At 35.7% G+C, this 18,368-nt stretch overlaps 1 long non-coding RNA gene across 1 annotated transcript in view; it reads left to right on the top strand.

Annotated features, from left to right (window-relative positions):
• Window positions 1-897: 897 nt before the first annotated feature.
• The window catches only part of LOC134251015 (uncharacterized), a 24,629-nt gene continuing 7,158 nt past the window's right edge, over window positions 898-18,368 (top strand). The window contains exon 1 of the long non-coding RNA XR_009988653.1: window positions 898-982. This is a non-coding gene — a long non-coding RNA (uncharacterized LOC134251015). The remainder of the gene's footprint in view (window positions 983-18,368) is intronic.

Here is an 18,368-nt window from a genome sequence, read left to right as displayed (position 1 = left end):
TTCCGTATATAGTTAAAAAGTATGTATTTAAAAGCAGAATGCATACAGCTATATATAAGTTTAAATGTAAGAGTTACGGAAATGAATTTATACAGTGAAATTATGTTGCTTTTCTTACTTCAATGCATTTTTTTGGTTTTGTAAACATTTTTAAAAATGAATTCTAATGGTTAAAAGTAATAATTTCGGGGGCTTCAATACAAGTTTATGGTTGTCATAAACATTTCATGCCAGTTTTGGAATAAATTCTTTGAATGAGGAAAAAACACAAAAAATATATTCATAAATCTATGCTCCTCAATAAATTATTATTCATTGGGATTCTGCAAGCCAAAAAAAACCCAAATCAAGTACATTGATTACAATGCTATTTTTCAGTTATGCAATCAAATACACTGTATGTTGAAAGGAATAAAGAACATCCCTCCTCCTTACATTTGAAAGTATAAAATAAATATAAGGAGACACAGATATAAGGTTTTATTTTATAAAGAAGGAGGGGATCAAATTTCTATGAGGGTCATTTTCCAACCTGTGTGTAGTCGCAGATTTACTGGTCTGGAATGGTTTTCTACGGTCGAAAAATGACCCCACTTGTCGTAGAATATTGAGTCTGGTCTTGAAGCTGGTCAATATTCTTCGGGGGTCACTTTTCGTCGTGACACCGGCAAGCAGGAGTCTGTTTTTGACAATGATGAGTGAATTCAAAGTTTCTAATAATCAATATCGTAAGGAAAATTGGTTAAATTGAGGGGAGGGAGTGGGGGCTACACCATGTAATCCAAAGTAAGAATATTAACATTTATGGGTTAAAAGGTAAAAACAGAAACTAGTACTTTATGTACGTACGGAATTATGTCACAAAAATGTTTACTGTGAATGACATTTTTATTTTCAGCGCACAAAAATAGCAAAGTGACACCTGAGATACGACAACTTTCAAGCATTATCAAGATGCAGACACAGGAGATCGGTCACCTGCGTAAGATTTTTACAAAAATATTTGAGCTTTTTCACAGTGCAGGCAGTTTATTGAAGCCAAAATTCTGTATTCTGTTCCATTGCTTGTCAAATGAAAAATTTATGTTTCATTTTTAATCTTGTAATTTAAATTTCTGGGTATAAATTTGTACTTGCATAATAGTGATTGCCCTGAATTATCAATTCTAGAAAGCAACTGTTTGCAATTAGTTTCCAGTATATTTAGAATATTCAAACAAAAATGGCACAACAATTTTTTTCCCATTTAGCTAGAGAATACATTGTATTTCACTTAAAAAATGAATGGAATATTTCCATTCATCGACGTATCAAAGAAAAGAAATTGGACGATAAACGTTTTCTGTCCAATTTTTTTTTCTTTGATACGTCGAACAAACGAAAAAATATTACATTCATTTCTTATCATTTAATTATGATTTTAAATTAATAAAATGAAACTTTCTTTCACTTTACTATCAAACTTACGCACCAAAAAACAGTGCGTATGAATAGATACCAATAAACAACGTTAGCTGCAGAACTGTAGCGTTATGGTTTATAAATACGAGGGGTGATTAAAAAGTTCGCGAACTATCTCTATACCTACGAAATTCATATCAGAATGAAATTTGGCACATATACAGTAGAGTCATACACATGTTCTATATATAGCATATTTAATGGAATGTTTTGCCCCGTGTTTGTGACGTCACAATGTGAAAATGCCATCATAAGGCCATAATAAAAATATTCCTAGATTCTCATCCCCGCCCGCCCCGATTTCATACCCCCGCCTCGATTTTTCTTATTTCTGTTTTTCTTCGTCTTAATTCTGATCGGGATCGGTATTCATCTACCATTCTACTTTCGTTTTAAATCTCGCGAAAGTCGACATGATTTTGACAGCTGAAAAGATGGTTAATAATGTAATATATGCGTATATATTTTAAATAAGGGTCATTAGTTGAAAAAGATCGGTGATGATGTGAAGTAAGAGATAATTAAACCTTTACTATGACTTTTAATCGGGTATTGTAGATAAAATTACATCGATTGACCAGGTCAATAAAAAATCTGCAAAATTGAAAAAAAAAATATATAAAATAAAAGCCACCCGCCCGCCTTGATTTCTAAAAAAAATTCGGATGAGAATCTAGCTATTTATTTATTATGGCCTTAGGTAGATCACTTGTGACAGAAAATGGTTGACTCAGTCGTATTCGAGAAACAAATTGCTGTAAAGTTAAACGTATATCTTAGAAATTCTTTTGTAGAAGCTTATAAAAAAAAATTTAAAATGTTTTCCCTAAAATATCGTTTACTTTAGACTTAAAACATATCAGATATGATAATGTGAAGGCACCTATACTTTATCTATATGAAATAAACGACGCTCAGAAGACAGAGGTCTTGGGTTTTGATGGTCACCATGCTTATTCTTCAAAAGGATGTCATTATCCACCCAAATTATTCCAGAGATTATCAACATTTTTCAACACTTAAACCCCATATCATTTCTTTTTCGGAAGATATTCAATTAGTTAGCGAACTTTTTGATCACCCCTCGTATATTAGTCTTTGACCATTACGCTAGAGATCCTGTAATGCAAATAATGTGTAATTTACGTCGCAAGATTTTCTGTGCATTACTGAGGAGAATTTCTCCACTTTTGAGCATTGGTCGATTAACTACCTTTCACTCCCTTATTTTAGATCACTGGTTAATTTTTTTTTATTTTTACGCTCTTTATTCTAGGACACATTTGAATCATTCTGTTAATTTTTTGTAAAAAAAAAATATAATTATACATTTTCTCTAAAGAAAACTTAAATTGTCGGATATTAACATGTGAAGATACAGGTATGTATGTTCCTTTTTTACTTAATATTTTGCTCAAATTTTCAAGTATCAATATGACTTACTGATTTAAAGTAACAAAAAGGTTATAAAAGTACATATTTGCAAAAGATCAATTGATAGTTCTAAAAGAAGGCTCATTCTAAATTCGAATGTCTTATTTCACAATCTTCTTAAAGGGGTCTGATGGCCATATTTCAGACTATGTAGGCAAAAAATGTGTGGTCAAATTTCTTTCAGAACATTTATAAAGAGAGATTTTGTATCCTGGAACAAAATATCAAAGTTTCAGAAAAATTGAATTTGTGGAAAAATGTGGCTATCTATTGTGTCCTACCTTAAAGGGTAAGGAGGTAGATGAAATATACAGGTTGGTTAAAAAATAATAAAATATGCCCGTTATGCTAAAATTATCCCATGTTTCCCACTATTGTTGATGTCCCTGGCATACTCTCCTAACTAGACAGTGATTCTTTATATTTCCATTTCATTGTGAAATAAAATTAGAGATTTAGACTTAAAAATGTAGTGACAGATTTAAATTACACGAGGACTCCCATCCTCATCCACTGACGTCAAACACAAAGACAGCCACACGAGATTTACATGCATATTTGGCCTCCTTAGCGTCAAGCACAGAGACAGATGCGCACGAGATTTGCATGCCTTTAAGGCATTTTTTAGTTCCTGACCTATCGACCTGCCTAATTTACATTCCGGTAGAATTGTCAAGATATCAACTCCGGTAACTTTAAAAGGGTTATCACAGAGAAAAAAAATTAGAAATGGACATATATGGATTTATATCACACTCCAGTAGATTAAAACTATAACGAAACTTGTAGTAAAGGAACTGTTTCTGGTCCGCTTTTTATGAATTTATAATTAATTTTCCCTGATGTACAAGGTTTATAATTTAGTTCGACTTTCGCGAGCAGAGTTTTGACGCTGTTCACGGAAATAAATGAAAACGAAGTCATACATGCCATATATGGTTGTGTAGGTAAATTATTGTAGAAGACAGTGGTAATAAACAGTTTGCCAGTGCATTTACTATGAAAGGGTGCGTTTCTGAAGAGGAGGGTACGGAGTGTAATTCGGAGTTAGAGGCTTGTGTTATTATATTACTATGAGTTAAAAATTTTATTTCCGAAACAAGTGCCTGTGACTTACATGTAGCATGTAATAAACATAAACCGTGCCATTTTCACATCACACCTTGTATGAAAATACACTAACTTTAAAGAAAATATTATTTCTCGTCCCTTCAGTGTAGAAATACATGTGTATTATATACTTTCATATATACTTAAATCTTATTGGTTTAAACACATACATGTAGTCATTATACAATATACAGTTATTGACTTTTGATGAGTTCTCGTTACAATACGGACCTGAGATCAGGTATTGGCTGACCGAGGCCGAAGGCGGAGGTTAAGGGGGATGTACAATGTACATATCGGATCTAGTCTGGTGTAAAACAAGAAATACCAAGAACGCGCTTAATACTAGATACCAAACTAGCCCAAAGTTACTCAAAGTGCTAATGCACTCATTACCTACTGTTAGAGACCAAAATTAATAAACAATTAAGTTTATTTTGTTTAAATTAGGGGGAAATTAAGCATGTTAGAACTGCGCAGCTACAGCATTCACGAGATGCAAAATGCATTGAATATGATGTCAGTTCGATTCATTGATAATATGGCTACAATCATTTGTTTCGCTTTTTCATGTAATAGTTTTGAGATCCCTGACAAAAACATGCTCTGGAAAACGACATGATCCGTGACAGAATTGTATTAGGAATTCGAGACAACGGCACGCGGAATAAGTTACTCCAAGAGTCGAAGTTAGATTTAAAGAGATGTGTTGACATCTGTAGGGCCAACGAAAAAATTCTCATCGCAGCTGAAAACTATAGAAGAGGTTCACGCTATTAAAATAAAATTGCCACGCAAACCGCATACAAAAACCAAACAAACAACAAGGAAAGAAATTAAGCAATTCCCAACTGCCTCTAAAAGTCACAAAGAGTGCCTATATTGCGGTAAGGAACACCCCTTTTGAAAACATTTGTGCCCAGCATGGGGTAAAAAGTGTATAAAATCATGAAAATGCAGCCAAATGAACCACTTTTCAACGAAGTGCCCACAACTCAAACCAAGGCGTGGTCACATTAAACAAATCAACAACGATACAAGCGATGAAGAATTCATCCTGATGATCGTAAACGTAAACTCGATTGAGAAACAAGAGGCCCAGGGGCCACAGCGCTCACCTGAGCACATCGGCTAGGAAAAAGCACATATCTGATCAGAACTGAATATTTACTGAGGTGGGGATGGGGCTTGAATTTTAACCCCCAGGGAGTCATGATTTGAACAAACTAGAACTTACACTACAGGATGATTCCATATAAATATAATTAATCATGGCTTTGAAGTACTTTAAAAGAAGAGTTTAAAAGGTTTCCCTATATATTCCTATGTAAAACTTTGATCTGCCATTTTGGCCCCACCCTAGCCCTGGGGGTCATGATTTGAACAAACTTGAATCTACACTACCTGAGGATGATTCCACATGAGTTTCATCTTTCCTGGTCCAGTGGTTCTTGGGAAGAAGATTTTTAAAGATTTTTCCTATATGTAAAACCTTGATCGGCCATATTGGCCCCACCCTAACCCCGGGGGTCATGATTTGAACAAACTTGAATCTCCACTACCTGAGGATGATTCCACATGAGTTTCGTCTTTCCTGGCCCATTGGTTCTTGAGAAGAAGATTTTTTAAAAGTGCCATTAATTTTTCTCTAATTCATAATTATCTCCCCTTGGAAAAGGGCATGGCCCTTTATATGAACAAACTTGAATCCCCTTTACCCAAGGATACTTTGTAGCAAGTTTGGTTGAAATTGGCCCAGTGGTTCTTGAGAAGAAGATGAAAATGTGAAAAGTTAACGACAACAACGACGACAGACAACGGACAAATTTTGATCAGAAAAGCTCACTTGAGCCTTCGGCTCAGGTGAGCTAAAACTATATGCAGAAATCAGAATTCAAGGAAAAACGGTGAGATTCCAGCTCGACTGCGGGTCGACTGTAAATGTGCTACCCAAAGAAATCTTTAAAGAGGTTTGTAATGACCCTTACCTCAGCATGCTTCAGAGAGCAGACATGACTCTTACCATGTTTAACAAAACTGAATGCCACCCTCTTGACAAAAGAAGACTTTGAGTGTGCGAAATCCAAAAAACAATAAACGTTATAACATTGAAATTGTCGTTGTTCAAGGAAATTTGAACTAAAATTTAGGGGCCCGGGCTATTCAAGGAATGAATATGATTACTGTTAACAGAGAAAATATTGCTGCTGTCGAGACTCAAAACGAAAGTATTCCAGAGAAATACAGTGATGTATTTAATGGACTTGGAAATCTAAGTGGAAAAAATTCATCTTGAGATTGACAGTTCTATTACTCCTGTCAAACCGCCTACCCGAAAAGTGCCAATCGCTATGAGAACTCCGTTCAAAAATGAGCTAGACAGGCTTGCAGACTTAGGTGTCTTATCGCCAGTATCGGAACCAACGGACTGGATATCTTCATTAGTTGCTGTACGGAAGTCCAGTGGGAAAATGCTATACCGCTAAACAAAGCCTTGAAACGTAATCACTACACAACACCGACTATAAAAGAAATATTGCCAGAGCTGAGTAAAGCTAGGATTTTTTTTCTGTTGTCGACTGCAAAGATGGTTTCTGGCATATCGTTATGGACGATGAAAGCAGTCTCCTGGAATTTTTGGAACACCTTGGAGTAGATATTGATGGCTCCGAATCAATCGGCAATCCTCGGCTGACTCCGCTACGCTCCATTCAAACCTCGGATGTGATTAGTGGAGGAATACGCATCAGATCCTTACATTTCTCCGCCGGAAACTGCCTTATCACTCATTTCATATTTCGCTCTGCATAACGTTCCTCGAAAATATTTCTAAATTTGTGCAATTCTTTATCGTAAACAGGTTCTGATTACAACTTCATGTAGATATGCTTTGAAAACAAGAAAAAACTGTTGATTGTGCCACAAAATAACTTCGATTTCAAATGTATGACATTTGAAAGAAATTCAAATAAGATCACATGACTGAATAAGTAAGATGGTAGATCACCGTTGACGTCCGAGGTTATGTGCGAGGTACGAGTCATCCTAGGAAATCCGAGTGGCTCCGAATGCCTTTCGGAATAAAACCAGCTAGTGAAGAGTTTCAACGCAGAATGGATTAAGCGTTGGCTGGTCTCCAAGGAATCAAAGCAATTCATGACGACATAGTCATATACGGTTGTGGAAACTCTGAGGAAGAAGCATTAATCCTCGATCATAACAAAAAACTCTACAACTTGAAAGGTGTAGATCTAAAGGCATCAAAATAAACAAGGACAAAATGAAATTGATAATGCGTTCTGTCTCGTATCTATAGGACACCCTGTCTCATTCAAAATGATCAACCGGTCGCATACGCATCTCGTGCAATGACTCCGACCGCGGTTAATTATGCACAAATTGAAAAGGAACAACTTGCTGTCTTATTCGCAATGGAACGTTTTGAGCACTAGTTGGCATGTGCATATATCTGCAGTGGATAGACATTTTACATTATTTCTTATTTCTTTTTGAAAGAATTATTGTTTTTTTTCTGTTGAACATATCAAGTGTCATTTAGTTTTTTTTTCAGTTTGTGTGAGTATGTGAGAAATTTTGTTTACAAATGTTTGCATGTTCATTGACACCGAGCTCGAGTCGTACAATTCTATCGAGTACTCAGAATCGCGGCGCTGTACGGTTGTTTGTGATTTTTTCTGTGTTTTGTTTTTGCCTTCTGCAAGTGGAAGTAAGTATGTCAGACAAAGAAAATAAAGTTGAAGGTGCAGAAGGGGGCGAGGAGGTAGATTCAGAAGAGGCTATGATAAAAAAATTAATAGCAAGTGGTAAGTATGACATACTGCCGAAGATTAGCACGCCCAAACTGTCCAAAGGTGTTTCTGGATTACCTAAAACATATTCTGTTGGAAGAGGTAGAGCTAAACTGTCAGATACTTTCAGTTTGAATCAGACAAAGGATGATCAGGTAGTAGGACATAGTATGGGACATTCTCAGATTATTTCAACAGAAGTAATTCCCAAGATTCCACTATTCTCAGGTGATGAACCGCCCCAGAAAGGTGATGTAAGTTATTCAGAATGGAGATTTGAAATCAGATGTCTACAGAGTGATCCAGAGGTAGGTTCTAGTCATTTGCTACAAGCAATGCGTAGATCTCTTAGAGGCACGGCTAGGAAGATGTTGATACCTCTCGGTGAGAAAGCAACTACTGGTGAGATTTTAGACAAACTTGATGCATTGTTTTCAGATATTTCAACAAATGGAATGTTAATGCAAGAGTTTTTCAATTCTTTTCAGTTACCAAATGAAAATGTTGCATCTTTTGGTTGTAGAATTGAGTCGCTTTTACAAACAGCTATTGACAATAATCATTTGCGCAAGGATGCTAAAAATGATTTTTACGTCACAAATTTTGGACTTCTTTACGTTGTGAAAAACTTAAGTCCCAAACTAGACATAAGTATGATACTGTTCAAAACTATGATCAGTTGCTAAGGGAAATAAGACAGGTAGAGAAGGAAATCAGCATCAGCAGTGGAGGTAAATCAGGTGAGGTTAGTACAGGTGTACCTAGAGAGAAGAAAGTTCACAGTCATGTGATGACAACTGGTACAGATGAGACAGATAAAAGGTTGTCAGCACTTGAAAGAAAGCTGGATGCTAAGGTGAGTGAAATAGAAACCAAGATGGATGACAAGTTTAACAAGATTTTAGAGAGACTTGAAATTCACTCTGCTGTAGGTTCAAATTTCAGAGGAAATTATGGCTCAGGTAGAGGTTACAGAGGTAACGGTAGACACTTTATAAACAACAGAGGACAACAGAGATATTCAGGTAATAAATTTACAAGACAGAATGAGTCAAAAGATTAACCACCTTTGCTGATGGCCAATCAAAGGTTGGTGAATCTAATGGCCAACAAAGTTGTCAGTTAGTGGGTGAAAGTAACAAAAGTGTTGTCATGATTCAAGATCAGGCAATGTTAGCACTTATAGACAGTGGGTCTATGGTCAGTACCATTTCACTGTCAGGTTACAAAATTCTTATTGACAAACCTGAGTTACGAGATATTAATTCTCTTGAAGTGTCTGTAGCTGATGGTTCTGTGTTACCATACCTCGGCTATGTAGAGTGTTGTGTAAATATTCCTTTACTGTGTGAACAAGAGTTGTACGTACCTATTCTAGTCGTTCCATACAATGAGTTCAATACACAATATCCTGTCATACTGGGTACAAATGTAATTAGATTTTACAAAGATTTTGTTTCAGATGTTGAAGATGTTCCACAAGCATGGAAGTTAGCAGTCAACAGCATGGGAGGATCTTACTGCGTGCGTTCGATGAGTAAAAAGCCCATTGTGATTGAGCCATACCAATCCTATGTAGTTCAAGGTTTGGTAAGAGGAGTTCAGGGTGAAAATGCACAGTATATTACTGAATGTTTTGACAATGAGTCAAACTACATTGTTTGTCCAAGAGTGGTTGAACTAGATACTAAGACAAACAGCAGCAGAATTCAAGTAAAAATCTGCAACATTACTGCTAAGTGTATTACTATAAGACCAAAGTCTGGTGTGTGTCAGCTCAGTCAAGTTAAGGTAGTGGACAACTTAGTATCTCAGAAGTTTGCTAATGGCACTGTACATAGTGAGCACAATTTGTCCAATTTACCTGATGAACATATTGACAAGAAAAACTTGACAACTGAACAGAATGAGATTTTTTGAGAAATTTTATGCAAATGGAGTCATGTGTTTTCCAGGAATGCAAACGACTTAGGCAAAACAGACTTGGTAGAGCACCGGATTGTATTAGAAGATGATCGACCCTTTAAGCAACCATACCGCAAGATTCCACCTGGAATGTATGATGAAATACGCCAACACATCAAGGATATGCTGGAAGCAGGGGTAATTAGAGAATCAGATAGCCCATTTACCTCCAACGTGGTACTTGTGCGAAAGAAGGACGGAAGCTTAAGATTTTGCATAGACTACAGGATTCTAAACTCTAAGACCAGAAAAGACGCATATATGCTTCCCAGATTTGACGATGTAGTTGATACCTTATCAGGATCCAAATTCTTTTCCAAACTTGACTTGCGATCTGGATACTGGCAAGTGGCCGTAGCTGAAGAAGACAAGCCAAAGACAGCATTCTCCGTTGGAAATTTAGGGTTTTACGAATGTAACCGCATGAGTTTTGGTCTTACCAACGCACCCGCCACATTCCAGCGACTGATGGAGAAATGTATGGGAGACATGTTATTGAAAGAATGCCTTATTTTCTTGGATGACATTTTGATTTTTTCGAAAACCTTTGAAGACCACATCAGTAGATTAGAATCAGTCTTTGGAAAACTTTCAGAACATAACTTAAAACTTAAGCCTTCTAAATGCGAATTTTTCAGATCATCAGTCACCTATTTAGGCCATGTCGTTGGAGGACACGGAACTTCCGCAGACCCAGAAAAGTTATCAGCAGTTAAAGAATGGAAAACACCACAGAATATCAAAGAGCTGAGGCAGTTTTTAGGATTCTCAGGGTATTATCGTAGGTTCATTAAGAATTATTCGCAGATAGTCCAACCTCTAAATTCTTTGTTACAGGGGCACAGCACAGTAAGAAAATTCAGAAAGAAACATGAAGAACCAGCGTGGAAATGGGAAACTATCCATCAAACAGCATTTGAGACGATCAAAGATTTACTTACCCAGCCACCAGTGTTAGCATACGCAGACTACACCAAGCCATTCATTGTACATACAGATTCCAGCAGTCATGGACTTGGTGCAGTGTTATACCAGAGACAAGATGAAGTAGACAAGGTAATCGCTTATGCAAGCAGAGGGTTAAGACCAGCGGAGCGCAACTATCCTGCTCACAAGTTAGAGTTTTTAGCGTTGAAGTGGGCCATTACAGACAAATTCCACGATTACTTGTATGGAAACCAATTTGAAGTCATTACCAATAACAATCCGTTGACTTATGTACTTTCCAAAGCAAAGTTAGATGCAACCAGTCATAGATGGGTTTCTGCTCTTGCCAATTACAACTTTAGTATTTCTTACCGTCCCGGAAAATTCAACTCGGATGCAGATGCTCTTTCCAGAAAATATTATTTATTTTCAGATTCAGTTGAAGCCATTTGTAATGCAGTTTCTTTAGACATTTCAGCTGCAGAAACATTATCACAGAACTTTCCATCCGCCGAGATTACAGCAATAGATATGTCAGACATCGACTGGAAGAGAGAACAGAGAGAAGATAAAACAATAGCCAGAGTCATAGAGATTTTAGAGCAGGGAGAGAAGGGTAGGAAAGAAACAAAAATTGTACAGAAATATCTAAGAGAGAGAAAGAAACTTCAGATCATTGATGAGATTTTATACAGAAATTCCTTCTTAGATGGAGAGAAAGTTATTCAACTTTGTTTGCCAGATCATTTCAAAGATGTAGTTTTCATAGGAATTCACAAAGAAGTAGGACACCCAGGAATAGAGAAGACCATTTGGCTAGCGAAGCAGAGAGTTTATTACCCAGGGTTAGAGCAAGATATCAAAGCCAGGGTAGAGAACTGTGAAAGATGTATCAGAAGTAAAACACCTATCAGACCAAGAGCCAATCTTCATCCCATTACTTCAACAAAACCATTAGAGATTCTTTGTATTGATTTTTTGTCCTTAGAGAAATGTAAAGGGGGGTTTGAAAATATCCTTGTTATTACAGATCACTTCACCAGATATGCCTGCGCAGTTCCATTGAAAAACCAGTTAGCGACTACAACAGCTAAAGCTTTATATGAAAATTTTATTGTCCATTACAGTTTTCCAGATCAACTTCATAGCGACCAAGGGAGAAATTTCGAAAGCAAGGTCATCAAAGAATTCTGCAAGATAGCTAACATCAAGAAATCGAGAACAACGCCATACCATCCTGAAGGCAACGGATCAGTCGAAAGATTTAACCAAACCCTGATTAAAATGCTGAGTACACTAGAGGAAAACCAGAAAGCAGATTGGAAATCTTACGTTACCACATTAGTACATGCCTACAATTCAATCAAGAATGATGCCACTGGGTACTCTCCACATTTCTTAATGTTTGGATGGCATCCACGCCTGTCACTAGATGCTTTCTTAGGAATAAAACCAGGGAATCAGAATGTAGGAGCAAAAGATCACCAGTCATATGTTCAGAAACTCCAAGAAAGATTGCAGTACTCTTATAAAGTTGCCGCAGAAGAGTCAAAGAAAAATGCAGATAAAAATAAAGAAAATTTTGATAGGAAAGTTAGAAATTCTAAGTTAGAAATTGGGGATAGAGTGTTAGTTAGAAAAGTAGGTTTTAAAGGAAAGCATAAACTTGCAGACAAGTGGGATGAATATGTTTACATTATTTTAGGTATTCCAAATGAAGAAATCCCAGTTTATGTTGTTAGGCGTGAGGACGGAAAAGGGTCTACCCGTACCCTCCACAGAAATTTTCTTTTGCCTTTTAATTGTATTCCATCTAATGTTATTTCTTCTCCAGTTTCCAAACAGGTCAAAAAGAATCAGAGTCATCAGACCATAGCCACTATTCCTTTAGATGATTCATCTCAGAGTTCGTCAGATGAGAGTGATAGCGGAGTACCAGTATACATCATACCACAGCGTCGTCATCGACAAAGTCCTCAAACCTCTCCTCGACAGTCAACTATGAACCATTCGTCTCTTCGACAGTCATCGAACCATTCTTAATTACATGAATCTACTATACCATCTTCTTTTTCTAGATCTTCAATTTCAGTGAATTCGCCCAGTATTAGTACTTCACCTCCAAGAAGATCAACTAGAGTCAGTAAACAGCCAGAGAGATATGGGGAGTGGCAGTATGTACAAGATGTCAGCCAGAAATGTGTTTACTTAGAGACATTAGTATAGAGCCAGCAGAGATGTGATTAGTCAAAGACACTTGTGTAGTTTGTCCGTGTGTCAGTATGTTTCTAGTTATAGATATTTTCATAAAGTTATACTTCGAATCATTTTTTTACTATGTATATAATTACAGGTATGACATGTATATATTATATGACAACAATGAAGTTTGTTCTTCATCAGTATTACCACTGATGTATGATAGCTGAAGTATATTTTTTTTATGACCATTTGACCCATGCCCTGGTACCCTTGGCTAGGTTATAAGGTAATGTCAAGAGCCATTTTCTCCTAGCAGGGGGAATATGTAGCCAGGTGTTGGATGTTGGATCCACCTATTTGTGTTTAGAGTCTTCATTGTTTGTCTGTCTTCATTGTCATTCGATGTTAGTATCACGTGATTAGGTATGATAGAGAGAAAGAGGTGTATGAGAGAGAGAGTGAGTTGTATTCACTAACAAAACCAGTTTAAACACCTGTCCGCCTATACCCATGCACACCGTCAAGGTAGCAGCACGTATTATTTTGAATGTATAGAATATAGGGTGATGTAGACTGGTAAGCTTTTATATATATTCATAATTTCCAGTTATATATTTATTTAAGTAATTTAAATGTAAAGTTGGTGTAAAGTACGGATATTTAAAGTTAGTGAATTGTGTGTAAAGTATGAATGTTTAGTATTTTGTATGAATGTTGTAGGTTTATACTCCATATATAAAATATCAAAAACCCAAGACAATTGTTACTGATCTCTACCGATGGGTTACACGTTTATGACCATGATTATATTTAATTTTCCATGGAACAAGTCTTGATAATTTATTGGTTTCTTTAAAACTTAAGAAAAAAGATAAAAAATGTCCTAAACATATGTGTTTACGGTTGGTCTCTTTTCTGTGACGATAGAAGTTATTTTCAGATGGGGCTCTGCAAGGAGGATTCTAAGCTTTTAATTTGAAAATGTTAAACGGTATGCTGTGCATGAAAAACAAATTGTAATTACGTGTATTACATTCGAAAACTTGGTACATATGTCAATTTTGTTTAGCAGTTAGATAGAAAAAATAGTCAGTTATAGATTTCCTTCAGGGACATCATATAAATAGCGAGATTGTTTGCGATGGCTCACACACTGTATGGAGTAATGTTTGGACATAAAAACACATCATTCTCATTATGTTGAGAACTTTGTAAGCTCCAACCAACATACGAAGTTGGATAAAATATATTGTTGTTTCTTTGAAATTTAGAAAAAATACTAGTAGTTCCAAAGCTTATGAAATTTTGCATCACTAAGTATGTGATGGTACATGTACTAGCCTTATATTGTTAAGACCACTTTTTATAAAATATTTGGTTGCCCTCTCTCCCGACCTACTGCCTAGAAATGGCCCGACTCATTTTTTACATCCCATTACACGGTATTTATTCTTTTTATTCCGTCAACATATATGTTTAAATTTTAGGATTTTTTTTTTCACATATAAATACGGACCTAATAATATTCCCCTGAGTTGGGTGGACCACCAAACGTCATTTTAAAGATGGTCTAAAATATTTAACTACTCGTATGTTGATGTTTTCCTTTTTCTGTAAAATTGTAATTTTGACAACATGAATATACAAAACACGTTTTTTATTCAGTTAATCTCCTAACCCACTCTGAATGATTTCATTCCTTTTCAAATGGTGCTCCGATGTGATGAAAATTGTAAATGTTTATTTGATACAGTATACTAGCAGGTACTAAAACAAGGTCATTCATATCGATTTTATGTATCTAATTTTTTTTGTGTTTTATTGGTGATAATTAAGATTATGGTAGATAAAATGAGTTATCTGTGTCAGACTTACAAATTCTTAATTCTTTACTTTGATGGTGCTCATATTCCTTACCTGGAATCAGAGAGTTTAAGATTTTTTTTATATCAACACACGACAACAGACAGCACGTACACTACTTAACAACTATTCGATAATAATACTAATTACTTTGAGCCACACTATACCACAATTCCTCTTTTAAAAGTGTTCATATTATTTGAAACATTTTGCAACTCTAATTTTCCTCTACTTTTAAAGATCATTATGTACCTCCATATTAAGACGAAGTCTGGAGAAAAACATTCTGTGCTTAAAATAGACCACGTGCTGCTATTCATGAACTACTTTCATGGATCTTTGCACTCATTTTGAATACAATAGTACCTTCTTTTGAACTTGAAATTTTCATTTAAAAGTGCAAAATTTAGACATTTTCTCAACAAATGGTTGTACAGAGAACAATAATGCGCACTTTGCATATTTTCTTTATTTTATTATTTTTTAAGACGTAGCTGAATTCTGTAGCTGCGCAGTTCTAAGCAGCATATCAAAAGCATTGTTCTGCAAAAGTATAGAATATATATATGCACAACATGCATTCAAATATGCATATTTATTGTATATTTATCATAAGGAATTAAAATTTGATCAAAATATAATGTATTTTAGCCATTTCAAGAAATGTTAACATTTTGTTCTGATTACACTAAAGGTGGCCGAACGTCCCCCTTAACCAATACCTGACCAGATCCGTGTAGTCACAGTAGATCGAAATGTCAATAACCTTTTTTGTTTAAATGATTTGGAATTTAACAATATTTTTGACGCTTTTGCTCTACTCAAAAGCAAATGTAAACATTCATAATATATATAACGTATAGTGTTAAACACATTGCATTTGTTATAGCGGAATATGCCTATTGGTACTTTGAACAATTCTGAAGCAAGAGGCCCATGGGCCTAATAGGTCATCTGGGCATCATATAGAAACTTTCCAACCGTTAAAGTTGGTTTATGTTTTAGACCAGAGGTTAAGACATTAACAATTTGGAAAGAGGCGCCAGTGCTCACCATAACTATACACTTAGTTTGATTAGTTCAGTTAATTAATACCCATAGGCAGATAAGGGGAACAAAAAATGCATTTCAACTAATTAGTAATATTCAGCAGTAATCAGTTGTGCCTCACCCTACAGGAACCCCTGATTTTGGGTACACACATTTCACAATTTTTGGAAAAGGCACACTTGCTCATCACATAATTGTTTGATTAATACTAAGGCGCAGATTTCAAAGCATTAATTCATTTCAGTTTATAATTAGAGTCCCCCCCCCCTTCTACGGTACCCCTGATCCAGGGACCTTGCAATTCAAAAATCTGGAAGAACCGTTCCTCAGAATTATGTAAGTAGTTAATGTATGTAATACTCAGAAACAGTTAAGAAGATTTTCAACGAGTTAATGCAATTTCAATGAATGAATCCACTATATACTCAACAGAGCTCTACCCTAGCACTAGAACCCCTGACACTGGGGCCATGAAATTCAAAATTTTAGAAGAGACCATCCTCCATTTCATAACGTTGTATATAGTAACTTTTAGTCTGTTTAATGCCTGGCAGCAATCAAGAAGATTTTAAAAGAATTGATGCATTTTCTATAAATAGTCATACGACATACTAAGTCGTACGTACGACATAATAAGTCGTACTAACGAGATACTAAGTCGTACGTACGACATAATAAGTCGTACGAACGAGATACTAAGTCGTACGTACGACATGTAATAAGTACAAACGAGATACTAATTCATACGTACGACATAATAAGTCGTACGAACGAGATACTAAGTCGTACGAACGAGATACTAAGTCGTACGTACGAGATACTAAGTCGTACGAACGAGATAACATTAACCCCTTGTAGTCATGTGTACAAGATAATAAGTCACTTATACGATATAATATGTAGTTATTCGGATTTTTTTTATAATATCATGAATAGACGGGCGTGCCAGTAGTTGTGCTTTTGATTGCTAAAACGGAAGAACCTAAATTTCATATACATATGTAACTTCAATCTATTTAGCAGTTTAAAAAAGTCAATTTTACAAGTTGACTTAGAAGTCCAATCCAAAGCAGCCCCCTGCCACCCCTCAAAGAATCTGATATTTTGATAGGTTTTTATCGAAGGAATATTATAAATAAAGCTTTTCAGGGGGTACCGATGTGGGTGAAAAGTACAAAAATCCCGAAAATGAAAAATATTTCTTTAATTATATGGTTTATATTTATGTTTAATGTCATTTTAATTAGAAACGCTTGGATGTTTTGAGACTGACAGTCAACATTTTTACAGTGGCCTGGTTCGAATCACCTGTTGGTACACGTTTACTTCTATAAAAACAGGCTTGTGTATTTCACTTCATTTTCCTCTATAAATGATTTCTTTTTCTTTACAGATAAACGACATTTAAGAAATGCATATTATACATACAGAAATATTATTCTCTAGAAATTGTTCCAAATTGTAAGCATTCATTGTTTGAGGACAAGAATTATTTATTCGTCCTCACGATGAAGGAATCACACACAAACGCACCCCCCCCTCCTCCAAAAAAATAACATGAATGACATGCCGTTGATCCTATAGTATACATCCCCCCAAAAAACAATAAAATGCATGAATAATCTAATACATTTAATCTCGGAAAAGTTTCCAAACGATTCAATTAAAACTAGAGGTACTGTGAGCGATGAGCTCACTAAATGATACCCCCGCCTCCATGTTCTAGTACAGTTTTAATAGCAAAGTCCATGTTTTAATGTGGCTGGAAAACCCAAAATATTTGTCGGATCAAAATGTAAAATAGGAGGTGCACAATGGCAATATGTAATAAAGATTCTGTGAAAGTTTCATCCAGTTTCATTCAGTGGTATGAGAGGAGTTGCCGATAAGAGATGGGTACCCCAAAGCATAACAGACGGACGGACGGACAGACGTACAGACGGACGGAATTAACGATTACTATATACCCTGCCGCTTTTCAAGCGGGGGTATAATGAAATCGCAGACGTAGTAAATGATGTGTAGGACAGAATATGATAATCTTATAGATTTGATTTTAAGAAGATTATTTATCTATGAAACGAAGATAACATTTTTCTAACAGGTTTTACGTATATGATCAGCTTGAAGACATGGGGGCCGTAACAGAAAGCATGCTATTTAGATTTTAAATGACTTTAAGCAAAGTTGCCACCCTAAAATTAATATATATACATGAAATGTTTCTTTATCAAATAAATAAGCCGTAAACTATAATTTGATAAGAAGAAAATGATTTATTTCAGCTGTTAAATTTGATCATTTTCATATCTTCTTCTAAAGGAGAGCGATATTGTCTAAAATGGCCACGACCCCCGCGCTCTTAAGCAGGGTTGCGATTACAAAGTGTTTACCCCCAAAAATAAAAAAAGTAAAATTTCTTGTAGTGACGTAGCATCGTTTTTGAAAGGGGAAAGGGGGCAACCAGAGAAAGAAACTTACCTGAAAAAGTTGACAAGTAAAAAATTGCCCTAAGATTTTTTTTTTTTGGGGGGGGGGGGGTAAAAT

This window comes from Saccostrea cucullata, unplaced genomic scaffold, assembly GCF_032062105.1.
Source record: "Saccostrea cucullata isolate Sc308-1 unplaced genomic scaffold, CSIRO_AGI_Scuc_v1 ctg746, whole genome shotgun sequence".
Taxonomy (NCBI): Eukaryota; Metazoa; Mollusca; class Bivalvia; order Ostreida; family Ostreidae; genus Saccostrea; species Saccostrea cuccullata.
The sequence above is the reverse complement of the archived record's forward strand: the minus strand, read 5'-3'. Positions and strand labels throughout refer to the sequence as shown.